The sequence below is a fragment of the Lissotriton helveticus genome, chromosome 3_1 (genome assembly GCF_964261635.1).
Source record: "Lissotriton helveticus chromosome 3_1, aLisHel1.1, whole genome shotgun sequence".
Lineage (NCBI taxonomy): Eukaryota > Metazoa > Chordata > Amphibia > Caudata > Salamandridae > Lissotriton > Lissotriton helveticus.
In genome coordinates, this window is record NC_136061.1 from 1,261,466,714 (window position 1) to 1,261,491,542 (window position 24,829).

General features: G+C 47.6%; 1 long non-coding RNA gene across 1 annotated transcript in view; it reads left to right on the plus strand.

Moving 5' to 3' along the window:
- The first annotated feature begins 2,233 nt into the window (after positions 1–2,233).
- Positions 2,234–24,829, plus strand: part of LOC144824932 (uncharacterized) — a 66,842-nt gene continuing 44,246 nt past the window's right edge. Inside the window, exon 1 of the long non-coding RNA XR_013609187.1 lies at positions 2,234–2,823. This is a non-coding gene — a long non-coding RNA (uncharacterized LOC144824932). The remainder of the gene's footprint in view (positions 2,824–24,829) is intronic.

Genomic DNA, 24,829 nt, shown 5'->3' on the forward strand with positions numbered 1-24,829 from the left:
CCATGATGAGATGACTTCCACAGAGATGTGGTCACCAGTCAGTAGCAGGATAGACTTTACTGTTACCAGCAGGGAAGATTGCAAATATCTGGGCTTAAAACGTTTTTATCCATGGGCCTTTAGAGGGCCCATTGATATTGAAATAGTGGTAGTGTGCTATGGGCCACAGAGCACAGTGTTCCAGGTCCAATGGTTCAGGCTGACTGAGCCATTCTCACTGTCCGGAATTCTAGGCGAACAGATCCGTACTTAGTGGTACCCGTCAGACAGGGAGTGGGAACACACGCACCCTGGGCCCCTGTTCCAGCTCACAACCATAGAGCATCTATTCTATCAAGACATTTCAACAGGGGCCTCACAGCTTGTCCCCAGCGTCCCCCCCCACTGGCCATAGATCCTTCAAGAGGTCCCCTACCTGTACCTGATGCAATTGTGTCAACCAGGCTGCAGCAGGCCACCCTCACATAGTTGCAGAAGGGGCAGAGTAACATGTAACCTACTGTCCACAGCTCGTGGTGGGCAGTATTCCCAGACTGGTGATGCAGTCCAAGTCTGGGTGTTCCTCAGTGCGTTATGCCGGACAGAGGCTGAACATGGGGCTGGGCGGGCCGGCAGTCTACTCTCTGCTCGCTCACACTTCTGCTCAGTTACCAGCTCCTCCAGCGGGAAATGAGTGGGTCATGTTGCAGCGTTTACTGCCTCCAGCCACCCACTGGAGCTCAGTAACTTCACAGTAGGGATCCTCCCCTGCTTGCTGGTACATGCAGACTATGTCATGTAGCAGATGCTGACGAATTGAAGCTCCAGCCCTCAGAGTATTTTAGAAAGCCTCCATCTTGTAGTGAGCTCTCTTGTGCCCCACTGCACACCATTCTTGAGTCCTAAAGCTGGGAATGAAACAATAGTATCCACCAATCCTTTGGACACAGAAATTTAAGTTTTATCCTTAGTATTGTTTTCTTGAAGAAAACAAATTCCTATTATTCTAATATTTTATTCATTTTGACTGGATGCCATAGACCTTTAACATTGAGGGAAACAAATTTTAGTTTCTACTGAGTCCATATTAATATAGGAGAAATAGTAAAAAGAAGAAACAACATAGAATTAGGATCAGAGAAGTAGCCCACAAAAACTAGACAAACATAACACACATAACATACAGAGGTCATACCCAAAGACCTCATAATATGTAGATAGGTAGAGTCAGAGGTACGAAGCAAGATAGAACACAACTGTAAACCCGCCATTATATATATATATATATATATAAATGTAATATAAACTGTGAGGAGCTAGACTATCCAACACAAACTGAAGATAACTAATCCATTGCAATAGAATCATGGTCATCTAGATGAGTGATCAGGTCCGCAGGAGAGGAAAAAGATTTGGAAACATCATTTCACGCATTGTGGAAGTGGTCCAAAAGACCATATTGATATCCTGAATCTTTCAGTCTAGGTCTTAAATTTGAGAATTGTCAGTGAAGTTTCACAGTTTCTTTGGCAAAGTCTTGACGGATGTACACTTTGTTACCTTCTAGCAGCAGAGTTGGAAGGTCTTGTGCAGCTTTTCTGATTAGGAGAAGATGATTATGTCGTAGAACTTTGAAGATGATCTGTGTGGGCTTTGATTGATGTGGTTTGTGATGAGAAGGGTTATGATGAGCCTTGTCTGTTTCAAACGTTTCTGAAAATTTAATGTAGAGATGGGCAGCAAACTACCCTCTGCTGGCAGACTTCACGAAGATGTTCCCACTCCGCGCTCCGCTTGGACCATGGAGTTTGGCTAAAAAACTTCACCTACTGCCGGTGGAGCAGAGTTTATCAGAGCGCTCACCCCTAATTTCACAACATAATGTGTCTGCAATCATTATATCTGTAACGTAATGCAGCATTTTCAGATTCAGGATATCAGCGTGGTCCTTGGCGACACTTAAATCTGTGCTGTAAGATACAGAACGGTATGACTGGTTTCATCTGCATAAGTAGCTCTTGACTACAGGCAAGATACATGAAATCGCAGTGTGCTGCCCCCTGGCTGCTATGGCCCTTCCCACAGGACTCAACACTCCTTCCCGCATCCATTGGCCAATGGGCAACAGGAGACGGTCATTGTGTCATGGGGATTTGTGTGACTAACTGGAGCAAACTGCTGCTCCGCCTGCTAGTAAGAGATTACGATGATTCATCTGGACTTTACTCCTTTGCCTGTCACACCAGGTGTTACTGATAGTACAACTGGCTGCACAGCCACTGTGGCCGCCTGGCCACTGAGTGTCTGCCACATCCCATTGTTTCCTTCTTGGACTGAGGTCTTCTCCCGGCACCTCTAACTCAGCAGAGAGCTGTCCCAGTCTCAGAGAGAACACAAGCACTTTGTGGAGTTTATGTACACGTTAAACTCGAGAACACGCCAAGGATAAACCCTACAAAGAAGAGTGGCCCCTGTGCTGAAAGCATGCTGCTACTGTGAATGGTACGGGCAGAGCCAATTACCAGCCCCGTCTTCTGCACGACAGGTTCCTCGTCTTCCCTAGCTGGACTAGAAAGAGCAAGTGCCTCTGTCTGAAGATCACAGTCCGACGTGCAAGATTTATTTGTGCATCGTTCACCTCCTCCTGAGTGGTGTTTACAGGGAAATACACACGTTTCCTATGGGAGCAGCTGAGTGCTGGGGCTGGGGCTGGCTCCTGGGCTCAGCAATCCAGTTCCTTCTATACACGGATGCATGTCTCACTGTTAGAGTCTATAACAACATAGTGCTAAGAAAGAAGACTTACTTTGCAGAGAGACCGGGAAAGAAAATGTACACAGCCAGGTAAAATCATAAGGTTATTGTTTAAGTACATTAGTGGGAGGGTGGCTATTTGCAGCTACAATGCCTAGCTAGGGATGGCAAAGGTCAGTGGCAACGTTTCCCCTTAGTGTCAGGCTTTCTTGAATGCTGCTGGTTATTTGTGATTCTGAACTTGAAAATGAAGAGTCTCTTTCTGAATAGTTCACCTTATTTGTTTTACATTCTGGTGCTTGTAGTACTATAACGCAATTAAGACTAAAATGTCAGGTGATAAACTATACCGATGCTGCCAGACTAGTAACCACGTTTAAGGCTTTTTGTAGTGAAATTTTGCTAAATCACATCTATGGCCTTTTTTCTGACTCTACTTGTAACTTTTGCATGCCCTAATTAATTAAAAAACATTCTAGCCCTGTCAGAAGTAGAACGCCAGAGAAGTAGCATGGCTGCAAACTGTCTACTAATTTGCCGTACTGTATTTCTTCTTGCACGCACTCATGTGTCTTATGTCTTGTGCATTACTGTGTGTTAAATCTTAATGAACTTTCTTGTGTGGCGCGAACTCCAAGCTGATATGTAGGCATTCAGCACCAACTCTCTGCGTTTTAAAGCTGAATAGAAAATCCCCCTAAGAAAGCTTTTCAAGAGAAGGGCAAAAGCGTGACTGCTGTGGTTTCCTTAGGGCCCGAATGACATCTGCAGTATTGCTTATTAAGGGGTGGCCGAGCAATACTCCACCTATAGAACACCACAGAAAACCACTGAGTTTTCCAGTGACTCCGTGGAATTCCACGGAGTGAAACTCCGCAAGCTGCGCCCAGCCTTTATTTAATGTTGAGAATTTTTGGCAGCATAGAGTCTAAATATAGCCGACAATTTTGGCCTTCAATATTTTCTGGGACATTAAATATACACAAATTGCATTGCCAATTTCTGTTCTCTAAATCCAATAACGTGTTTTGCACGGGAGGGATCTGACTGACTGGAGGTGCAAGATAATTGCTTTAATATTATCCCTTATTGTTTTCTGACTGTCTGAAACTTTTATCATAGAGAAGCAATGTCTCTTTGTGCATGTTGATATCCGAGCATATGGGATCAGTTTTTACCTGTATTGCTTGTATCCCTTCTTAAAATTATCGTAAAAGACAATTCTTTTGAATCTACGCTTTAGATTTGTGCATTCCCTTTAGCCAGCCACAAACAAAGAACAACACTTATTTGAATTCTGAGCACTCACCTGCATTCTGATGGGTCTTCCTGGGCAGGGAGTAATGGGAGGGGCTGACACTTACACTTCAATAGGTAGTGTCCTGTCCACACACAAGAGCTGATTAATCTTCCAGGGTTTACATGGTAGACAGGAATGGGTTTTAAAGGGATACTTGTGCACCTCAGAGAGAACTTTTGAAGTCACCCCGTACATCAATGGCACTTTTGAGTATAAGTACTAGATTTCTCACGTCCGAAATTCTGGAACTTGAACTGAACTTCTGTCAGAGAACTCCTGTGCTGCTTAAAGGACTCAACTGGACTGCTTTTCTTGAAGGACTGATTTTCTGCTTGTTGCCCTGCTGCCTGCTGCTCCCTGACTCTGCTGGAAGGACTCTGCCTTCTCTCTAAGTGATCTCCAAGGGCTTGCTCGCTTGCCTTCTGTTTTTTGAAAGTTCAAGGACACAAAAGACTTCCAACAATTCTGCTGGTGCTGCTAGACTCTACCTTCTGTGGCTTCTACCCTTGCCTGACGTGACCCTTCAGGTTCTGGGCCTCAGAAGTGGGTTCTGTAGCTGCTTTCCTAAAAAAACAACTCATTTGCATTGATTGTGTGAGAAATTCCGCAGCATCGCCCTTCAACACTGACGCAGAGGCTACCCGACCACACTGGTTCCACAGCCTGCACGGCTTGACAAGGATGCTCTGCGTGGCTCGACGACGACACATTGCCTTCACTTTAATGGAGCCCTGACTATGACGCAGGACCCCCTTTGCATGTCTCGACAACTACGCAATAGAATTCTACTTCGACAAAAGCTCCATCCAAGGTATTTCTTCAGTGGGGCCCATCTGGGTCTTGTGCCGGACTGCCATCGATCGTGGTCGGTCGGAACTTTGGATTTGCACTGGTCCTTGGCGACCTCAAGTAACCTTTTGACCGCTAGTAACCCTGAAGCACTCATTTTACATATCTTCTTTATTAATTCATATCTCAACTTCTATTGATTGGATTTTTGTCGTTTGGTCATATTTTTCTCAGATAAATATCCTCTTTTTTTCTAAACCTGTGGTGAGTATTTTTTTAGCGTATTCATTTTGTTACAGAGTGTCTTTAGATACCCCTGACTGCTCTGTGCCAAGCTACCAGAGGGTGAGCACAGGTTCTATTTTAGTGTGTATCTAGCTTTCCCTGACTAGTGTGGTGGTACCTGCTTGGCCTGGGAGCATACCTCAGCCATCCAGGAATGCCATTTCTAACAATTATCATGCAGGAGATTTGTCCAGTGTTTTCTACTCCATATTTAAGAGGTTCCTTCAGAACTGGGGGATTTTCAGTTCCCTCTAAATTCCAAACAAAGCCCCAAATGTCTATGCAATTCTAAAATGTGCAGTAGCAATGACATATAGAGCAGAGGTCTTCCTACAAAGAATGGTGTCCAAGGGTAATCGTACTGAGACAGTAGTTTTACCAGTGAAACTGTGACACATGTGATGATTACTACATGCATTAATCATTGTCAAGTTGATTTCTCCAACAAAAAAATCATAAACTACTTGACTTTCTTCCATACCCACAGCGCTGACCTCCTTTTTTTAAAGTATTTGGTAAATATGTGTTTAGGCCTTCGTCATTTTTTTACACATAAAAGATATCAATACCAAATTTGTGTCCCTTACCCCCCTATGTTGGGGATTCTAACAGTACCAAGAGATTTTGGTTTCCTCTAGCGGGAACTAAAATATATGTATATATCAAAACAATATCCTTTCAGGCATAGAGTGATGCATAAATTATGGAAAAAACAATGCAGAGAACTCCGGGTAGTTCTCAAGTTTAGGTAGAAAGCAGCTCCAGCATAGAGCACTTTCAACACCAGCAACACTCTAGATCTGCTCTCTTCAAATGTCTGCTTTTCTATCAAAGTCTTTAAGCATAGGATTAACACAGTGCCATCCACGCCGAGATAGAAAGGGACAAAGTATTTTGCCATTTCTACAGCAAAGTCTTTAAGCATAGGACTAGCACAGTGCTGTCCATGCCGAGCTGTAAAATGACAATAGCCAATTACCACTCTGGGCACAATATTACAGCTTTGAATTGGTAAATACCAACCAAGTCAACCTGAAATGAGTAAAAGCACAGTGTTTCACTCTACTTTGAGCTCTTCAGAGAGGTATAGCTTTGTCCAGACACAAGGGAGCACCCAGTATAAGTCAAAACAATACCCTTTCAGGCATAGAGTGACGCATACATTATGCAAAAAAGAAGCAGAGAACTCTGGGTAGTTCTCAAGTTTAGGTTGAAAGCAGCTCCTGAATTGAGTACACACAATACCAGCGACACTCTAGGTCAGCTTACCTCAAATGTCTGTTTTTTCTATCAAAGCCATTAAGCATAGGATTAGCACTGAAGGAATCAAAATATTTACACTAATGGACCATACTCACCAATAGCCCATTTACCCTATTCATGAATAATAAGTCAGTCGGCAATGGAGAAAGTTCAATCGTTTATTCAGCAAATACGAACCCTGACAGGAGAGCCTCAGTCTCCACAACCCTCGGAGGTGCGCAGAGGAGACTGACTACATACAATTGATACCAAGCATATATACGTTTCGCACAACCCACAATGTCACCTTACTAGGAAAGATACAACTTGTCAGTAAGCCAGCAGGAAGACCCATATAAGGCACAATTGATTGCCAGTAGCTAAACTTATGCTATTCCGGGGGCAGGTCAGTAAGGTGCCTCCCTTTCTATCTGTAGCTCGGGGAGTACAAGAATGGGCTCTGCTAGAATGTGCGCATCCCACAAGGAGGGCAGGTGTGACCTTGGGTTTCCCTGAGCTACAAACTAGCGAGTGGGGCAGACAGCTAAGTCTGCCATCATGGTTTCATGCAGAAAGCTTAATCACGTGATTTCAGGGAAACAGTACTTGAGACAGAGAAACGAAACTACATGGCTCCTAGTCACATCAATAGGTTTAAGCGGTACAAGAGTAAATCATTCACAAATACAATAATACAATAATACAGTGTAATGCTAATGTGCGGTTATAAGGTTATATTGTATATACTAGGCCAATATCATGCATTTATCATATTTATATCCCATCAGACGGCCCTTTTGGCCTATTATAGCCAATATAACTGGATTCATTCTACAAACACTCCCTCATCGATCTGCATAAGATCTGAAACTTCCTTCTGAATCATTTGTTTCTCGACTTTATCCTGACGAGAGATAGTCAAGGCAGACGTTATTCTAGCTGCACAAAAAGAGCAGCAAGCCGGGCCACAATGGAGACACAGACAGCAAGTAAATATGACTCCAAAGGCTCCAGCAAGAATCATAAATATCTTCCAACCCCAGGTAGCTAGAAGACCCCAGAACTATCCACTAAGGGACCAAGTACCATTGTCGACATGTGCTTCACTGGCTAATCGGTGTAACTTCTGAATTGCAAGATGTATGGTTGGGACTGAATCTGGGATGAAAACACAACAAGAGCTGCCGATCAGGCGGCAGGCTCCACCTCTATCTGCGAGGATGACGTCAAGAACCATCCGGTTCTGAAGCGAAACAAGCCTCGTCGCCTGAAGCTCAACAGTAATATTGGTTAGAATCCCAGTGGTGGCCTGAACCACATTTTCCACTATCCTGATACTCCGGTTAGATTCTATCTCTCTTTTAACTAATTGATGCGTCTTATGATAATCAGATGGGGCAATATAAACTGGGGGGTATAGGAATGAGAGGTAACACCGCCCTGCCCATCCCCGGGGAAGCCATGTATATGCATTTTCACCGCACACAAAATATACGTTGGGAGGAGTAATCATGGGAGGAGTACTATATGTCTGCAAGGTGTAAGTGTATTTACATCTACTGCTTCCTACCTTAATATGACCTCGTCCCTGTATACAAAAGGGGGAAGTACCATTTATAATGGGAATTGGCATAGCTCTGTCGGTGGTGACATTTCGCTCTTTAAAGTGCTGAAAATACATAGTGGAGTTGAAAAGTTCGAAATCCTGCATTTCCTCTTGTAACCAAGTAGCATTTTTATATTCAGTGTATACATTCATGCAAGCATTTGGGTCTAAGGATACCTCTCCTCCATTCCCTTCAGCATCAAATCCTTGGTGCTGTTCTATATACTTCAAATTGGCCTCATAGTCTTTTTCGGTATATATCTTAGGTTCGGCCACTTAGTGAGAATACATCAATGACAATAATTGGAACCAGGCTTCACAGCTAGCTAAGTGTGACAAGGGTAGGGTGCCGCTCGTGAACTGAAAGAGCGTGGACTTTGTTTGTGGCCGTATCTGGGGCATTTTGTGAAGCGGAGCCAATAGAGAATCCTTCTCCGTGACCTGGGAGCACATCAGCTCGGTCACCATCGCCGGGGGAGTGCTACTAAGGCCATCTGCTTAGGGAGCGGGACTGCGAGGACCAGAAGTGCTTGCGCCGTCCACCGCGCGCACCTGGTTCCTCTTCCCGCCCCCTCCTCCCCCTGACCTCCCAGCAGGCTTGAAAACTTCTCACGGCCCCCGCTGGCGCGGGTGCCGCTCGTGAACTGAAAGAGCGTGGACTTTGTTTGTGGCCGTATCTGGGGTATTTTGTGAAGCGGAGCCAATAGAGAATTCTTCTCCGTGACCTGGGAGCACATCAGCTCGGTCACCATCGCCGGGGGAGTGCTACTAAGGCCATCTGCTTAGGGAGCGGGACTGCGAGGACCAGAAGTGCTTGCGCCGTCCACCGCGCGCACCTGGTTCCTCTTCCCGCCCCCTCCTCCCCCTGACCTCCCAGCAGGCTTGAAAACTTCTCGCGGCCCCCGCTGGCGCGGGAGCCGCTCGTGAACTGAAAGAGCGTGGACTTTGTTTGTGGCCGTATCTGGGGCATTTTGTGAAGCGGAGCCAATAGAGAATCCTTCTCCGTGACCTGGGAGCACATCAGCTCGGTCACCATCGCCGGGGGAGTGCTACTAAGGCCATCTGCTTAGGGAGCGGGACTGCGAGGACCAGAAGTGCTTGCGCCGTCCACCGCGCGCACCTGGTTCCTCTTCCCGCCCCCTCCTCCCCCTGACCTCCCAGCAGGCTTGAAAACTTCTCGCGGCCCCCGCTGGCGCGGGAGCCGCTCGTGAACTGAAAGAGCGTGGACTTTGTTTGTGGCCGTATCTGGGGTATTTTGTGAAGCGGAGCCAATAGAGAATTCTTCTCCGTGACCTGGGAGCACATCAGCTCGGTCACCATCGCCGGGGGAGTGCTACTAAGGCCATCTGCTTAGGGAGCGGGACTGCGAGGACCAGAAGTGCTTGCGCCGTCCACCGCGCGCACCTGGTTCCTCTTCCCGCCCCCTCCTCCCCCTGACCTCCCAGCAGGCTTGAAAACTTCTCGCGGCCCCCGCTGGCGCGGGCGCCGCTCGTGAACTGAAAGAGCGTGGACTTTGTTTGTGGCCGTATCTGGGGCATTTTGTGAAGCGGAGCCAATAGAGAATCCTTCTCCGTGACCTGGGAGCACATCAGCTCGGTCACCATCGCCGGGGGAGTGCTACTAAGGCCATCTGCTTAGGGAGCGGGACTGCGAGGACCAGAAGTGCTTGCGCCGTCCACCGCGCGCACCTGGTTGCTCTTCCCGCCCCCTCCTCCCCCTGACCTCCCAGCAGGCTTGAAAACTTCTCGCGGCCCACGCTGGCGCGGGAGCCGCTCGTGAACTGAAAGAGCGTGGACTTTGTTTGTGGCCGTATCTGGGGCATTTTGTGAAGCGGAGCCAATAGAGAATCCTTCTCCGTGACCTGGGAGCACATCAGCTCGGTCACCATCGCCGGGGGAGTGCTACTAAGGCCATCTGCTTAGGGAGCGGGACTGCGAGGACCAGAAGTGCTTGCGCTGTCCACCGCGCGCACCTGGTTCCTCTTCCCGCCCCCTCCTCCCCCTGACCTCCCAGCAGGCTTGAAAACTTCTCGCGGCCCCCGCTGGCGCGGGAGCCGCTCGTGAACTGAAAGAGCGTGGACTTTGCTTGTGGCCGTATCTGGGGTATTTTGTGAAGCGGAGCCAATAGAGAATTCTTCTCCATGACCTGGGAGCACATCAGCTCGGTCACCATCGCCGGGGGAGTGCTACTAAGGCCATCTGCTTAGGGAGCGGGACTGCGAGGACCAGAAGTGCTTGCGCCGTCCACCGCGCGCACCTGGTTCCTCTTCCCGCCCCCTCCTCCCCCTGACCTCCCAGCAGGCTTGAAAACTTCTCGCGGCCCCGCTGGCGCGGGTGCCACTCGTGAACTGAAAGAGCGTGGACTTTGTTTGTGGCCGTATCTGGGGCATTTTGTGAAGCGGAGCCAATAGAGAATCCTTCTCCGTGACCTGGGAGCACATCAGCTCGGTCACCATCGCCGGGGGAGTGCTACTAAGGCCATCTGCTTAGGGAGCGGGACTGCGAGGACCAGAAGTGCTTGCGCCGTCCCCCGCGCGCACCTGGTTCCTCTTCCCGCCCCCTCCTCCCCCTGACCTCCCAGCAGGCTTGAAAACTTCTCGCGGCCCCCGCTGGCGCGGGTGCCGCTCGTGAACTGAAAGAGCGTGGACTTTGTTTGTGGCCGTATCTGGGGCATTTTGTGAAGCGGAGCCAATAGAGAATCCTTCTCCGTGACCTGGGAGCACATCAGCTCGGTCACCATCGCCGGGGGAATGCTACTAAGGCCATCTGCTTAGGGAGCGGGACTGCGAGGACCAGAAGTGCTTGCGCCGTCCACCGCGCGCACCTGGTTCCTCTTCCCGCCCCCTCCTCCCCCTGACCTCCCCTCCTCTATTTTAACTCCGCCCTGAACGCGAACGCGGGATGCGCGCGGACGAAGAAGCGGGCGAAGACCGGGCTAAGAGCGGGCCGTTTGAGGCCGTTCGAGGACGGCAGAGGACGGCCCCGGCCCATAACCCCTATTTTGGTTTTGTGACACACCCAAGGTAGGCGAAACAGTCAACCTCTATCAACCTATTTTTAATCCCCGAGTGCCTGGACTTAAGAAACATTTTTATTGACTGCGAGGTTTTATATGTTATCATAAACATTTTGTGTAAATAGTGTGTCTAGTAGCCACTTCCACTGTTGGTGCCAATTAGAAATCATGTCCTTACGCTCAGGTAAAACACGTATAGTCCAAGTCCAAACACCCAAAGGTGTGGTATCGGGGCCATTGGATGCTTTTATTACCCGTGCCACAGGAATACTTGAAAAAGAAATTGCTATGGTAGAAAAACGTCTTTCCCTTGACTTAATCAGTGGAAAGCGCTCTTCATTGGGTGGGTTGGCTACGATCCCCAGCCCCGTGGCACAAGTACATGCAGCTTACAACTGTATCTACTCAGATACCACTGAGGCCTTAGTCCATATGGATAGTGAGGGGGTTGATCCTCTTGTACATACACCGGTCAATGTTGAACATCACCTGGATGACCATGAGGCAAGTAGGGAAACTGCATCCCAGGTTAGCTTTGAGTCAGAATACACCTCAGATAGCCCCCACTCACTTCCTGACTCTCCAAGGTCTGTTCCTACTAGACTGACCCACATAGATTCTGTAGGCATTGATATGGTAACAAGGAAGAGAAAACACGACATGAGCCATATGGGGGGGAGAGAACGCAAAATGCCTAAACTAAAAATAAAAGACACCACCGGTAATCCCATCGGCAATCCCACACTACCAGCTATGGGTCATCTTAGTGACAAACAACGTCCCAGTGCATTTCCCAATGTTTTATGTCCCTCCCTCACCTCTTTAGGATCCTCCGACCCATGTCCTACCTGTCAAAACAGTGATGAATCGCTGTTGGTAAAAATTGAGGCCTTGATGAAAAATCTCTTACTACCTGTTCTGGAGCGGACCAGGTTAATGACTTTAAAAATAGACACCCTGGAGGCAGCAGTAAATACGAACTCAGCCCTACTATTATCTCAATCCGGCCCGAGCCAAGGGGGGGTTAAACCCATAAACTTAGCCCCAAAGCAAACAAACATTCCCACTTCTCTTAACAATAAAATCCCAGGGGCAGCAACAAACAGACCAACAAGGGGTGGCGATCCTAAGATTACATCAAACAAAGCATCTGAGGTCTCGTCCCAACACATGCATAAGACGAAGCCCATGGATAAATCGGACAGCCTAAACCCTGCTAGACCCCGCCCAACCAAACCACCCTCCCTGGCTCAACCAAGCTCAAATACTTCCCGGCGTCCTCCCCAAGGGCCTTTAGCTAACCATCACCATAACACCGTCAAACCTTTGGTAGAAAAACAATCTAGGCACATCACCCCACGGGCCGACCTCCCTATTGAGGCTGCATTATATACAATAGTTTTGACTGGTGTAGCCCCCCTCCAACCTGGAAAGAGGGAGACTTTCGGCGACCTGCGCAATAAGGTGACCTTTTGGCTAAACAAAAATCGACCGCTACCCCCTTCTTTGCCAACTGAAATTTTGTACGTAAGAAGGGTTGACTGGGTGGGCCATGGCATAAAAGACCTGGAGGGTGACTGTATCTTAATTTCGTTTAAGGACCCCTGGGTGGTGGATATGATCAGCAGAAAAGCAAGGTTTGCCAGACAGGGGGATGTTCAGACGCTGGGCCTATCATATTTTTATCCACATAGGCAGAGTACTATCTTATCGGGATCCAGACATGGCCAACCTTCCATCAGGAACTATCCCACGATGAGGACTCCACAACCCTCGCATTTCCCACTTCTTTTCAATCATTTTGGTCCATTATCCGATCTTGAGGCCAATGATTGACTTCAATCTCGGTCTTGCATAACCGAACCCATAGTAAACCCTGGGTCTCTGGCAGTTAGGCCGTGCGATAAGACCCCGCAGCTTGTAACCACAGAGGAAGAGCAAATGGGGGCCCCAACAACAGTAGGAATTCCTATATTACCATTGAGGGAAGTGGAAGTCTCCTTGGAGTCAGGAGAAAATCAGAGCACCACTGGGTGCATCGAAAATGGGTGGGTCGTTGAGACTTGTCAGGGCACCCTAGCAGTCCTGGATTCGGTGGTACCCTCTGTGGTCCACGCCCCAGACCTACTAACTCTTGTGTCCTGGAATGTTGCGGGGGTTAAAAGTCGCATCCATTCTGACGACTGGCTGGAGCTTATGGATAAATACGATATTATCCTACTCCAGGAAACCTGGGCAACTGAACCAACATTTAGGCAGGGATATATAAACTTCTTTAAACCTGCAATTAGAAGTGCCAAAGGGAGAGCCTCAGGGGGCTTACTGATTTGGGTGAAACAATCCCTGGGTTACTATTCCACAGAACTCATAGTACAAGACCCTGACCTCCTTATCATTAAATTGAGTAAGTCTGGTTGTCGGGAACTGATCCTGATTAATATATACGCCCGAAGATTGCCAGGAGGCCGCCCCCCCCCCCCCTGTTGGAAACATTGGACACCGTTCTGGCTAGCCTAGACAGTGACCATGCCACCCTCCTAGCAGGAGACCTAAACTGTACCTTTGAGCCATTACCTGACTCAGGGGACCATCAAACCAGTAGTTACTACTGAGGCAGCGGTGTATTGGACGGCTCTTTGTCTCAGCAGGGGTCTTCGGGCCGTTAATGGCCGTGCAAAATCAGACCAGGAAGCGAATTTTACATTCGATAACGGGTTAAGGAAAAGCCGTATTGATTATATCCTGTTAAAACTAGGAGACTGGCCTCTGCTGGTGGATATGGCAGTACTTTCCCGCCCAGAAAGTGACCACAACCCCCTGTCCCTAAAAATAAGGATACCAGGTCTTGTGAGATCAGAGAATCCCGGCACCACACAGACTGGGGACGTCTTCTTAACCAATGATAGGAAGAGACTAAAATGGTCCAAAATTGTGGAGGATGTCACATTAAGGGATAAGGTCAACGCAAAGGTTAGCAACACCTATAATGAGATGTTGACACATGATCAGTTGGGGGACAATTCCGAAACGGCTAACAACATCATAAACCTCCATGACCGTTGCTTTGATGACCTCAAATCCCTGCTCTCACAACCACGCCTCCAGGGTAACCCTAATATACCCATCTGCCCCAAGAAATGGTATAATAGTAAATGTAGGGAAGCCCAACCATACCCAACTCATCAGAGCAGTCAAGTCTCGGATCATGGGTTTAGTGAAGGAGGCTAGATCAAGCTATAGGAAAGCGCAGCGGGAAGCTAAACGGGAGTGGGAGGACAAGCATTGGTCGGATCTTTTGGAGGCTTCCACATCAAACAACCCTATTAAATTCTGGGAAATAGTCAAGTGGGGGAAGGATCCGGATGCACGCATCCCTGCTAACCACGTGTCCCCTGCGGAATGGGTAACATTTTATTCGACCCAGTTCTGTGCCGAGAATCCCAACCCCCCAAGCCCCTTGGCGATGGTACCACTCCCACCCATGCAAACCGAGATTATTATCTTCTCGGAAAAAGAGGTCGAGCTGGCCTTAAGCCTTACCATGCGAGGGAAAGCACCGGGCATGGATCTTATACCAGCAGACCTGTTTAAAACCAACCCCACTCTGTGGATGCCCTACATCACTGAGGTGGCCAATTCCATAGCTGCTGGTGCAAATATACCCAAATCCTGGAAGGGGGCTGAGATATTACCCATCTACAAAAAGGGCAGTAGGTCCAATCCTGGTAACTACCGCCCGATCAGTCTCATCGACTCAATCCAAAAACTCATTGCACGTATGATCCTGGGTAGGGTCCAAGGATGGATCGAACTAGAGGACATACTATCTCCAATGTAAATGTAAATGTAAATGTATTGCGATTTATATAGCGCACGTATCACCCGAAGGCATCAAGGCGCTTGCCTTGGGAACCCGTCCTGGTATTCTGCTGTGAGATAACCCCAGCAGGGTATCCACAAGGTGAAAGCCAGGCATCCCGCCGCGAGGGGCCGTAGTGGAGATTAAGCAAGCTATTGCCCAGAGTCGCAGAATGTGAACCCGTGAGTCGAGTAGGCACCAGAACGAGAATTATCGAGTCCGTGGAATTTTTGAGCCCAAGACCCGCCGAGGCGGGGAATTGAACCCTGGTCCAGGACCGATCTCAGCTTCCGGGTCTGCTGCCTCTAACCCCTGAGCCACACTTCTCCACTCCAATGCAGGCGGGCTTCAGATCGGGAACGAGCACCATCGACCAGGTGTTCAGATTTTGTCTGATCTACTGGAAGGTGGTTCAGCTTGGCGGCGGTACCATCTACGCAGCGTTCATCGATCTGAAGTCCGCGTTCCATCTAGTCCCGAGGGACAAACTGTGGGGAGTCCTGAGGAGTCTGGGAATGCCTGAGGAGTTACTTGTCCTAATAATCAAACTGCATGAGGACAATTTTGCAAGGGTGAGATGGGGAGGCCAGGGTCAAGTGACGGAACACTTTCCAGTAACCCGAGGTGTCCGCCAGGGGTGTGTCCTTGCACCAACCCTTTTTTTATTGTTTATTGACCAAGTGGTCAAATTCTTTAAGGACACTCCGACGGACGCCCCGATGCTTGCAGGACAGCGATTCCCGATGCTGATCTTCGCGGATGACACCCTTCTCCTCTCCCGAACACGTTGCGGTCTACAGCGGGCGCTGGACCGCTTTGAGGAGTTCTGTGCCATCAACGACCTCAAGGTGAATGTCGGGAAAACCAAGTTCATGGTTCTAACAAAGAACCATCCTGTCCGGTGCACAGTCAGCATGGGTGGTGTTAAACTGGATCAAGTGGAGAACATGATATACTTGGGGGTCACCTTGGACAGCCGCTTGAGATGGAAAGCCCAAGTCGGTGCACAACATTTAAAGCTTGCCCGTCTCACCGGCTGTCTACTTAGCGAACAAAAAAGATCCATTACCAAGCGGGTTTCCCCGGCGCTTAAGATCTATGATGCCAAAATCAATCCAGCAATTTTATATGGTGCAGATCTGTGGGGTTACATGGACCTCACAGGTTTGTTTAAAATACAATGCAAATTTTTGCGTAACCTGGTGGGCCTGCCACCGTCATCCCCCTCTATCCCTCTCTGTCTGGACATGGGTTGTCCTCCGATCAACGAGATGGCCAGATTTAGATTGGTTGCTTTCTGGAGGCGTTTGTGGACAACCCCTGAACTTACCTCATTTGCTAAGGAGGCAGCCGAAGTTAGGTCACTTGGGGGCTCAGGAAAAATCCTATGGTTCAAAATGGTAAAATCTACTTTGATGGACATGGGGCTAGAGCAGCTTTGGACATCTCCCGCTACCAGCACCTTTCCATCTAAACCAGCTTTTAAAGAACTGTACTGGGCCACGACTCGTCGGACTAGAGTCAACGCTTCAAGCTCCACCAATCTCACGGGTAGGTTCCTGTCCTTCAAGCTGGACCCATCCCGTGAACAATATTGGGATACAATCTCCAAAACATTGGACAGGAAACTCTACCATCAGTTCCGGGTGGGTGCTCTGCCATTGAATACATTTACGAAAAGTTGGTCAACGAGTACTACGGATCATTGTAGATGGTGCCCCGGCCACAAGGAAACAGTAGGTCATTTTCTGTTTGCATGCCCTAGATATGTGGCACCTAGAGCCAAATGGCTAAAACCACTGTTCCAGCGCTTGCCCATAAGAAAATCTGATGAGGCCATTAGTGTATTGATAACCAATACCTCAGAGGTCATTTCAGTGTGCCTGGCTAAATACCTGGGGTGGGCCTGGATAATAAGGTCGAGACCCTAGCATATCCATTGTGATTGCTGTGATTTACTTTTTTTCTGATCAGATTTTTGTTGAGCCTACTGATCATGTAAATGCTCCCCTATGTCCCACTTAGCACCACAAAATCGGATTGTCCTTCTTTGTTTATGTTACAAAACGATGTTTGGAACTTATTTGCAAGCTTTCTCTTTTTTTCTCTTTTGTGTTGTCATTTCAGTAATTTTCCCTCAGGATTGTCTTTCATGTTATTTAATACTAGTTTTTAAGAACCTAAAGATTATGTATTTATAATTAAGTAACGCCTGTCAATATTTGTCTTTTATGATTTTTTTTTAATCGAAATAAAGACTTTAAAACCTGACAAGGGTAGAGAAATAAACAATTCGTGCTGATGCATTACTGACGGGAGTAACCCACAGACCCAACAATTCGTCTTATTCGTTGTACTATGGGTCTGATGTAGCATTTCAATAAAAACATTCTTCGAATAGGTTTCTCTGTGTCTGGCCTTATGTGGAGGTAAGGAATAAAAGAGGTGTTCCTCTGGAGGAGGGGTAGTTCCTAACAAAGTATGTACAGGGTGTTGAAATTCTAAATACACAAATACACACATTAAAATTACTGTGATTATAACAATAAAAGCAACGAATGCCACCTTCACTCTGGTGGGCCATCCTGAAAATGATTGCAAAGTATCAATATATCGTTGAGGGGCAAGTGGTCGTTCATCCTCCATCACAAATCGGGCAAAAGGAAACGTGCTCTCTATAAGTCCAAAATCTAACTCGGTCCCTCTCTATAAGTCCAAATCTAATCTTTGTATCCACAAAGCACGCACACCACCAGAGGGTTCTTATTCCCACTAAGGGATCTTCTCCCTGTGTCCGTTAGAGTCTCACAGGTAGACTCCTATCGTTCATCAAAAGAACCAACTTTTGTATCCCAGTAGTACAACCGCGGCCCTTAACTCAGTCTTTCTTTCTGAACAGAGCTTATTTAACACAATGTTCCAAGCTCTCAACAAGTTCAGTCCAGTGTCTCGCTCAGTACCCTAGTAATTCTTATCCGATGTTCCTCAACTCAAGTCTCTGTCTAGCTCCTACCATTGGAAGCTGGGGTACCACACTGTTTTCGGGGCCGCAGGTCGTATTTACAATGGCCAGGTTGTTCCTGGTCAGAAAACAATTCTGTTGCAAGAACATCTGATGCATTCGAAACCTGTGGTGCCCTGGGAACAACAGCCTCTGCTGGTCGAGCTGTCGCACTTTCCACGGTGGGCAACACCTCACTCGATTGCCCTATTTCTCGGGCGTCTGAAAAAGGCACAAAGCTTTGATTCAGCTCTCCTTCCTGACTCGGAATTCCTTCTCGATTCCTCAGATCAAATGGCAAAGGCAGCAGCAGGCGTTTCAGATGAGTGACGTGGATCCAGTGCTTTCTTCCATGCACTTTCACCGCCGTCCTCATTGCCAAGAGGATTTGGTAAGGGTCCGACCACCTCGGTTCCAAACGCGATTTCCGTTGATAATTCTTCACCAGCACCCACTGGCCAGGCTCCAGTCGATGTCCAGGACCCTCCGGTAGTGGCTGCAATGTGTTCGATACCTGTTGATGAATGGAACGCAAATCTTTAGTCAAAGCATACAGGTAGTCTGTCATCAAAGGATAATCAATATCCCTAAAGGATTGGGGTCTGGGGACTCCCCACACATTGGCGGGGCAACCAAAGATCACCTCGTATGGAGACAATCCAGTTCTAGTGTGAGGGGGTTGTCCTTAGGGACAGTAATGCAAATGGGAGGGCATCGGGCCACTTTAGCCCAGTACTTGCACAGATTTTAGCCATCTTCAATTTCAGAGTGCCATTATATTTCTCGACCAGACCCGCTGACTGGGGATGTCTGGCGGCATGGAACTTTTGTTTTATTTGCAGTCCATCACAAACACTTTTTACTAGGAGGGCATTAAAATGAGGTCCGTTGTCCGACCAGATGACCCGGGGTAAACAATATCGGGGGAAGTACTCTTTAATCAGGGCTTTAGCAGTTGCAACTGCAGTAGCTTCTTTGGTGGGATAGGCTTCGACCCATTTACTGAAAGCACATACCACCACCAATACATACTTCAAATTATTCACTCTTTCCATCTGAATGTAATCAATTTGTATTACCTCAAAAGGCAAAGACGGTGAGGCAAAATTTCCACTTGAAACAGATTCTCTAGCCCCAGGATTATGAAATAAACACACAGAGCAGTACTTTACTATATGTGCTGCGGTTTTGGGAATGTTTGGGTTGGTCCATACCGGGTCTAACACCGCACAAATACCTTTCGCTCCAATGTGGGCCGGCCCATGGGCCATGGTCACTACAGCATATACGAAAGCATTAGGTAGCAACCACCGCTGTTTCTCAGACCGATCTATCCAACATTCATTCTTATCTAATTTCCCCACTTCCTGTTCCCATCTCTGTACTTCATCTACTGTTGCTTCTTTTTGTAATTCTCTCACACTTTCAATGGTATTGTCAAAAAGGGATGTCTCTGCCACCCACCGGGCCGATGTGCTAGGGAACATGGGGTTTATTCTAGTCAGGGCTGTTTCTTTCGCTACTGAATCAGCAAAAGCGTTTCCCTTCCCAGTGGAATCAACGACTTTTTTATGGGCACTACACTTGATGATGGCCACTTTCTCTGGTAACGTTAGAGCAAATAACAATCGGTCAATTAAGGGGCCATGCTGAATTTTCTGACCATGTGTGGTAAAGAAACCCCTCTCTCTCCAAAGCCTCCCAAAGCTATGGGCCACGCCAAAGGCGTATTGGCTGTCCGTAAAAATGTTCACCCTCAGCCCTTTACTCAATTCACATGCTCTTAACAAAGCTATCAGTTCAGCTGCCTGGGCTGAGTGATGGGAAATCCTTGCAGTTTCTACCACAGTTTTCAATGTCGTAACAGCATACGCAGCTGTCGCAGTGCCATCCGGGAACTTAAAACAAGAGCCATCTACATACAACTCCCCCTGGGGTTCTAGTAAAGGGGTGTGAGTGAGGTCTACACGCCCCTTCGTTTCTTCTTCAGTTCTAAATATACAATCATGGACGTCGTCCTTTCCGTCATTTGAAGGGAGAGGCAATAATGTGGCTGGGTTCAGTGTAGCACATCTTTTAATTGTAATATGGGGTGCAAACAAGGTTAACTCATACCCTGTCAATCGAGCACTCGTATGGTGCTGGGTCTTAGTTCGATTCAAAAGGATATCCACAGCATGCGGTACCATGACTGTGAGGTCCGTATTCAGGACTATTCCCTCCGATTGTCGGATGGCCACCGCTACTGCTGCAGTGGCCCTCAGGCAACTCGGGAGGGCTCGTGCAACTATATCCAATACTGATGAAAAGAAGGCGCAGGGTCTTTGCTTTCCGCCAAAACCCTGTGTTAACACTGAAAGCGAACAACCGTCCACCTCGTGCACATAAAGTGAAAAAGGCTTTCGGTAATCTGGAGTACCCAAGACAGGTGCAGAACAAAGAGCAGACTTTAAAGAATCAAAGGCTTCTTGACATTCATCCGTCCAGGGTAAGGGTTCATGCATATCTTTGGTTGTTCAATACAACAAGGGTTTAGAGTGGAGTGAATAGTTAGGAATCCACTGGCGACAGTAAGAGGTTATGCCAAGAAAAGCACGAACATCACGTTGAGTACGAGGTACAGACATGTTAGTTATCACAGATCTCCGTTCAGGAGTCAATCGTCTCCCCGCTTTCGACAGTAAGTGGCAGAGGTAGGTCACTTCCTGTCGACAATATTGAAATATAGAAAGGGACACTTTATTACCCTTTTCAGCCAAATGTTTTAACAATTTAACCGTGGCTTCTTTACAACCTTCCTCCGTATCGGAGGCCACCAAAATGTCATCCACATACTGGATGATCGTATTCCCTGCTGGTAAAATTAATTCATCAAGAACAGCTTTCAAGGCTTGGCTGTAAATGCTAGGACTCTCTGTATAGCCCTGAGGTGCACGCGTAAATCTAAAGCTTCGGACAGGTAATGAGAATCCGAAGATATGTCTGCTATCAGGGTGAATAGGGATGCTAAAAAAGCATTTTTTAAGTCAATAACTGAAAAATATCGAGCCGTGGGGGGAATCATGGTCAGAATCGCAGTAATGTCCGGTACCACTGGATATTGTGGGACCACAATCTTGTTAACCTCTCGAAGGTCAATCACAAAACGATAGGTGTTTTTATAATCCGGGGCACCATCGATTGGTATTTTCTTCAAAATCGGTAAAATCGGGCTGTTACAAACATTAGCAGCTGTTTCCTCTACTACTCATCTCTGAATGAGGTCACGGATAATGAGCAACAAGGCCTGTTCACCTTCTGGTGAAATTTTATACTGAGGAATGCGGGGCAGCTGGGCATTAGGTTTCAAGGTTATTGACACAGGGGCTATTCTTAACAGACCAACATCAGTGTCTCCCGTAGCCCACAGTGTCCGAGGAATTGTACAAAACTCAGGGGGAAGGTTCTCATTTTTCACAAATAATTGAGCCATTTGCAAGGATGGCTTTTGCATGGTCAAGTAGACACCATCAGAGGAACAATAAATCCTTGCATTTAACTTCTTCAAAATATCGAGGAACAAAAGATTCTCTCCACAATTTGAAGTTAAAAGAAAAGGCGAATGCATAGAAATGGGGCCTATAGTAAAAGGCAGAGGCTTAGAAACGGGGCTTACCACCGGTATTCCAGAGAATCCCACTGAAACGTTATTTTGGCCAGACAGAGCAGCCCCTGGGACCAGCGCATGGGCAACTGAGCTATTCATTGCCCCAGTATCCACTAGGAATTTTCCCGATGTTCCCAACAGTTCCCCTTGTACATAAGGTCCCTCCGTGGCAAATTGGTACTGAAAAGCGGCCCCGCTCTGTCCTTGGCTGTCTCATGCATAATCCAGTCCGTCATACCCTTCATCCCTATAGGTCTCGTTGTAGTACTGTCTGTTTTGGGGGGCATCGAAATAATTTTTCCGAGAACCCTCATGTTGCATTTCCTCTCGTCGCATGCTATTTCGGTCAATATTCCCTCGGCCCCTTCCTCGTCCTCTGTTAGGACCATTTCTTGTTAGCAACAGAGGGCAATCCGCCCTCCAGTGCCCTTCCTGTTTGCAATATGAGCATTGATTTATCCCAATATTCGGGGGACCTCCTCTACCTCTGCCCGTCATTGCACCCCTCTGGAATGAACCACGTACTCCCCGTCCTGTATTCTGCCCTCTACTAACCTGCTGCAACAGAACTCTAGTCTTTAAGTCCTTAGTCTTCTTTTCTGACTTATCTTTGCTTTCATTTTCTCGATGCTCATAATATTGGGCCATACTGAGAATTACTGACGGGGCAGCCGTAGTCCATGTACGTCGGCTGCCTGGAGACGGGACATAACTTCGGGGAGCAAATTTGTAACAAACCTATTTACAAACAACCGTATCCCACCTTCCGTGGATAGATCCTGCCCACTAAAATCTATAAAAACCTTCTCAAATCTGGTAAAGAAATCCGACACACTTTCATCTTTCTTCTGCTTACAGGCTGTTAAATTGTCCCAGTCAACTTTTCTAGGAGGGAGGAGAGTCTGCATGTAAGTAATAATTTTATCTGGGACTGCCAATACTTTGTCTCTAGGTTTCTCTCCAGGCTTTCGCTCCTTGTCCCAGGCTTTTAGTTGTTCCCACGTCCCTCCTAATTCGGGACCATGGTCCGTGTCATGTATCTGTCTCCAAATGTCTACCGGGATCAAAAGACCAAAAAATAGCTCAATGTCGGGTATCGTCATAATAGCAGAATTAGCAGCTTCAGTTAATTCCTTATATAAGCAGTGGGATTTTTATGGGGGTCGGGGAGCTGAGCTTTTAAAGTGAGGACCTCGCTTCGTTTCCAAGGGGTATAAACCCATTGTTCCTGAAGCCTGGCATCCACACGAGCCCTAGTTACTACGTTATTAGCATCCCTTAATTCAGGTACTTCGGGATAAAAGAGGGGGTGCACCTCTCTCATGGGGTGCTGTGCTCCCCAATCAGCACACTTTCGGTGCATTCGTTCACGATAATGTACAAGCGTTTCTACATTCTGATATACCTCATCAGCCTGTAATTGGAATTTATGAGCTCGATCTCTTATATCACGCTTTCTTTGAGGAGGGAGTCCCTCTTCAAAACACTGTTCCCACAGTGAAATTAGTCGGATCGCCATGTTCTCCAAAGCCAGTTGCTGTGCAACGGGCTCAAAATCTTTCATGGTGCTCCAAATGTTTTCCAAGGTGTAAATGGCATTTCGTATCCACTGGGATGCCTGAACTACTATGGCTCTCCTTTCTTCCACACCCAGCAGTGACCTAGTATAGACGCGTTGATCACTCAAGTCAGGTCTGAGGCGCTTGGGCGTGGTGTCTAGGCAAGTCGTATATCGGGGATCTATAGCAGTCTGAATCGGAGGGGATAGAAATGCAGGGTGTGACGAGGAGGGGACAGCCGCATCCGGCTGTAAAGATATCAAGGGTGAGGTAGTTTGTCGAAGAGTGGGAAGGGGGAGTAACCCACTCCGTACTGATCCGTCAGCAGGGGCCGTGGCAACAGTTCCCACCGGTGCTCCAATGGCCGATGCTGCTCCAAGTTGGTCTGCTCGTACAAAAGGCACGGCGGGGTATAAGCCCTGGGGGGCATAAGGAGGGGGTGTCGGGCTTCTAATAAGTCCTCTAATTCGTCTCCAGTATCAGGTCGAGCCACATAACTTCTGTCCGTCTCTAAACGGAATGCCTATCCATTTGTACAATGTTCTCTTCCACCTTCCCTTTATCATAAGCTATAGCTTTCTGGGTGACTGTCTGTCCTGTTTAAGCTTTCCCAATTTCTCTTCTCTCATCCATCGTCGTTTTGCCTCCTTCAAACATAGGTTCAAGGAATCAAACATCGACTGGCGGCTTTTCTTCATAAATAGTTTATTCTGGATGTAGTTAATCTTTTTCTCGTCAAATGACCCCGTTAGAGGCCATTGCAAATCAGAATTGTCTTTAGTATACTTATGCCAAAGAGTGTTAAACAAAATCGGTTGAAGATCGTGTTTCACATACATATCAAAACTGGGACTGCCTTCGGGAGGGGCAGGCTGTCTTTCTTCCAGCCGCGTACCTCGCCGGCAGCAGCACCCAAAACATATTTTACTAAAACAAGGCATGATAATAATATTCACACAATTCTACTCACATATTCCAGAAACCATTCACATTCGGACGCGTCCTTCTCACCACTCACACTCTCGTATTCTTCTATTTTTCTCGCAATAAAGTGCTGTAAAGTGTCGCAAGGCAATTACTTATTCTATGCAAATGACGTCTTCAAAAACGAACAGAGCCCGTCGACTCCTGTTCGGGGAACCGATTCAAAAGAATTCCGGACCAACAAAATTCAACCACAAAAAGAGACAGTCACCAGACTGTTCTGAGATCACCTGATAGGCGAACCACGAACCCTCTTACAGGCCATCCCTTGGTCCTGTTCTGGTTGGGCCGGGCATCTGGGCATGGTAGCTCAGAACCCTAGCTTACCCAGTTGCTCCCAGGGCTTTCCCGAAGAGGATTCGGCCGAGCGAGTAACTCCGTACACCGCTAAGGCACCAGGTGTTGTCTCAAATTTTCACCAAACAAGTCTGTGAGGTATCTGCCCGCACAGCCACTTCGCCACAGCGTCAGACCCCCAGACTCCGAATGTGGTCCGGCTTCCCCGGCCACCACCAAAAGCAGTTAACCGCTACCAAAGAAACACTTCATCCAAGTGTTCTTCCTCTAATACAATCAAAATTCACTCACCTGGTACACTCAGGTCGATTGCGAATTCTCCACTGCCGACTCCTAAACAGACCGGCACAGTCTGTTTGTCTCTCGGGTTAAGCCCGTAGGACTCCGGTGTAGGGTCTTCAGCAGCTGGGAGGGATACTGGGCTCGAGAGTGGAATTACTTGTTTTCGTACCACAAGCGGGTGTCTCAAATCGGGATCCTCTTTCTGTCCACCCACTCAGCCAGAACTCCTCC